This window comes from Piliocolobus tephrosceles, chromosome 15 (genome assembly GCF_002776525.5).
Source record: "Piliocolobus tephrosceles isolate RC106 chromosome 15, ASM277652v3, whole genome shotgun sequence".
NCBI classification, from domain to species: domain Eukaryota; kingdom Metazoa; phylum Chordata; class Mammalia; order Primates; family Cercopithecidae; genus Piliocolobus; species Piliocolobus tephrosceles.
This window is the reverse complement of record NC_045448.1, coordinates 38,268,089-38,272,115: the sequence shown is the minus strand read 5'-3', so window position 1 is coordinate 38,272,115 and position 4,027 is coordinate 38,268,089. Positions and strand designations below refer to the sequence as shown.

General features: G+C 38.1%; 1 pseudogene across 1 annotated transcript; it reads right to left on the bottom strand.

Annotated features, from left to right (window-relative positions):
* Positions 1 to 368: 368 nt before the first annotated feature.
* Positions 369 to 1,175, bottom strand: LOC111545347 (annotated as a pseudogene). Its single transcript, XR_002732412.1, has one exon. The product of XR_002732412.1 is annotated as a 60S ribosomal protein L7 pseudogene (transcript).
* Between the last annotated feature and the right edge of the window lie 2,852 nt (positions 1,176 to 4,027).

The window sequence follows — 4,027 nt, the reverse complement described above, 5'->3', positions numbered from 1 at the left end:
TTGGGGGGGGCATTCCCAATGGACTCCTGTGAAGCAAGTTGAATTCATTGAAAGAGGTTGCAAGATGAGCACCAAATCTTACTCCTTGGTTTGTCCCTGACTCTCCTCTGGGAAGATGATTATATTTGCAAGTAGGAGAGCCACTGGAGAGAGTCCTGGAGAGAAGATCTAGATTTTGAATTCTTCTGTGCCTTGGTAAACTGTCTAAGTTGGACCATTCATTGTGAACCTGGGTGACTTCTTTGCTCTGTAGGAAAGTGCAAGTCAAATCTAGGTGAGATAAGAGAGTATAGAGTTTTGTAGTAATTCATTTTTCTTAATGAAGTTCAATCATTCACTTATTTGTTTATTTATTTTTATTTATTTTTTCAATTTGAGAGCAGGTACTGTTTATTAACCAACCAGCTAAGAAAAATAATCATGGTAAACACCTTAGTTCATTCTTTTAATAAGCCTGTTGATCTGGTCCTCCCTGTTGACAGCATCTCCACCTTCTACAAAATGGGTGGCTTTTTCTTCATTTCGCCTTGTGGAGAAGATAATTCGAAGGGCCACAGGAAGTTATTTCCTTCTTTGAAGCGTTTTCCAACAGTATAGATCTCATTAATCAGATCCTCCATGCAGACGATGCCATATTTACCAAGAGATCGATCAATCAAAGCATTATCTGTCAAAGCAATTTGCTTCTTATTGATTTTGCCATAACCACGCTGGTAGATGTGTTCGTTTACTGACTTCAGATTTGGGTACTCCTATGCAATATATGGCTCTACAATCCTCAGCATGTTAACTGAAGCCTTGTTGAGCTTCACAAAGGCTCCATTGAAGATTTGACAAAGGCGAAGAAGCTGCAAGAACTTTCAGACCTCTGGGCTCATACCACTGACACCTCTGATCCTGATGACAAATGCCAATTTGGGTTCTTCAGGTACCTAGAAGTTGCCAGCTTTTCTTGCCATCCTCGCCATTCGTATTTCAGTTCTGTACATCTGCCTATATTCCTTGCGATAGTGCTTTGCTTTTTCATAGATAAGCTTTCTCCTTGCATTTTGAAGCATCTTTTGGGCAAACATCTTTCAAAGGCACTTGATCTTCAGCTCTGCAAAATTCCTTCCCTTTTTCTTAAGGGTTTCTGGCATAGCAGGAACGTTCTTCTTCTTTTTTCTACCCTCCATGGTTCCAGCTGGAAAAAGAGTTCATTCACTTACTTAACAAGTATTTATTGAGATTCTTCTATGTGCTAGCTTCTGTGCTTGGTGGTAGGAATACTGAGAGCTATATTGACAAACACAATAAATCATAGCCCATAAACCATCGGTGTGACATCTGGCAGAGTAATAGCTGTCCAAGTATGTGCCAAATGACACCCATTCCATGAAATTATCTTGTCCCCACTGGAAAGAGAAAGACAAAGGAAGAAAGAATAAAGGAAGAAGGAAAGAAAGGAAAAGCAGGGAGAATTGCTTTTTCTCAAATTTGGGAAGCACTATACTCTCTGTTTTCATTGTATCATAGAATAATAAATGCTTTGTTATGTTCTTCTATAAATAATTGTGCTAGTTTTGTTTAATTTAATAGAATTCTACCTACTAATATTTTGAGAACTAGTTTTCTGTGAAACATTCTTTGAGGAAACTCAGTAGAAATTAGTGTCAAAAACTATCAGGATGGCAAAGCTGCCTTGCCCTAGTTGTTGGTGGTCAAGTGTTGCTGCCACTGAGTAAAATTCACCATGGAGCCACTAAGCCTGTCCTCTGTGACTGCCAAACACACTTCATGCAGTGCAGGGGGCTCCCTACTGTGCACCTTCCCTGTGAGAAATGGCTCATCCTGGCTACTCACTCACCTGTTCCAGTTCATTTACTTTTGCAATCCTGGCTTCAAATTTACTTCACCTGGTAGCATTTTCTGAGGCGACATCATTAGAATAAAGGAACACTTTATTATTTAATTTTCTTATGACAATAGCAAAGCATGCTTATCATAGAAACACTATAAAATGATAGAAACTGGTAAAAGGAAATAAAAGCCCATCCAGAAATAACTACTGTTGATGTCTTGGTGAGCCTCCTCTCAATGTTCTCTCCCTACTTCTATTCTCTCTCTCTCTCTCTCTTTCTTTCTTTCTCTCTCACATACACACATCAAAAATGAAATCATTTGAATTTTTTCACTTAATACTATATTGTGACAGGGGCTGTCTTAGTTTTCATTATACTTGCAGTGCCTCACGCAGACAGTGACACTCTGTAACTGCCCAGTGAAGATTTGGTGGGAGGATAACCAGTTCTAAGGTCTCTGCTAGCTCTAAAACTATTTGATCTTTATCAGTCTTTAAAAAAAATCATTCTTTTACTCTGTGAATCTTACATGTGGCAATTTACCCTGTGTTGATTTTTAAAGGATTATTAGATTTTATTTTTTAGAACAGTTTTAGATTTACAGAAAAATTGAGCTCATAGTATAGAACCTCCTCTCCCCAGATGTTCTACTGTTTCCCTGTTATTAACACCATGTATTAGTATGGATCATTTGCTGCAGTTAATGAAAAAATACTGATACAATATTAGTAACTAAAGTTCATGGTTTACATTGAAGTTTATCTTTGTGTTGTACACTGTATTGGTTTTGACAAATGTATAATGTCATATATTCATCATTACATTATCATAGAGAAAACATTTATTTCCCTAAAAATACCCTATGCTTCACCGATTCATCTCTCCTCCCTTCCCCCTCCCAACCTCTGGCAACCACTGATTTTTTTTTTCACTATCTCCATAGTTTTGCCTTTCCAGAATGCCATCTAGATGGAATCATATAATATGTAACCTTTTAAGATTGGCTTCTTTCACTTAGCAATATACATTTAAGGTTTCTTCATATCTTTTTATAGCTTCATAGCTCATTTCTTTTTATGAAAAGAAAATCATCCCATGTATCTCTATACCACTACTTTTTTTTTTGGATGGAGTTTCGTTCTTGTTTTCCGGTTTGGAGTGCAATGGCACGATTTTGGCTCACTGCAACCGCTGCCTCCTCGGTTCAAGCGATTCTCCTGCCTCAGCCTCCTGAGTAGCTGGAATTACAGGCATGTGCCACCACACCTGGATAATTTTTGTATTTTTAGTAGAGATGGGGTTTCTCCATGTTGGCCAGGCTAGTCTCGAACTCCCAACCTCAAGTGAACCTCCTGCCTCAGCCTCCCAAAGTACTGGGATGCGTGAGCCACCGCGCCTGACCACCACTACTTTTTAATTTGTTCACCTATTGAAGGACACCCAGTTTTTGGTGATTGTGATTTCACTTATTGCAAAAACTGCTATAAATATTTGTGTGTAAGTTTTTGTGTGGACATACATTTTAAAACCAACTGGACAAAAAACCTAGGAGCATGATTGCTGGAACGTATGACAAAGTTGTGTTTAGCTTTGGAAGAAACTGCCAAACGGTCTTCCAAAGTGGTTGTACAATTTTGCATTCCCAGTAGCAAGAAATAAGAATTCCTGTTTTTCTGTGTTCTTACCAGCATTTGGTACTGTCAGTACTTTTTGTATTTTAGCCTTTCTAATAGGTGTGTAGTATCTCACTGTTGTTTTAATTCGCAACTCCCTAATGACACGATACTGAGCATTTTTCATGTGCTTATTTACCATCTCTATGATTTTTTAAAAAAAGTTAGGTATTGATTCAGGTCTTTGCTCATCCCTCCCTCCCTCCTTCCCTCTCTCTCTTCCTTCCTTCCTTCCTTCCTTCCTTCCTTCCTTCCTTCCTTCCTTCTTCTTTCTTCTTTCTTCTTTCTTTTACTTATGGATGTCTAAATTTTCCAACATCATTTGTTGAAAAGACTATTCTTTCTTGATTCAATTGCCTTTGTTCCTTTGTCAAGAATTAGTTAACTATATTTGTGTGGGTCTATTTCTGGACTCTCTATTCTGTTCTGATCTATTTGTCTCTACTTTCTCCAATATCAAGACATTTTGATGACTGGAGCTTGAAGTTGGGTAGTGTCAGTCCTTTTACCTTA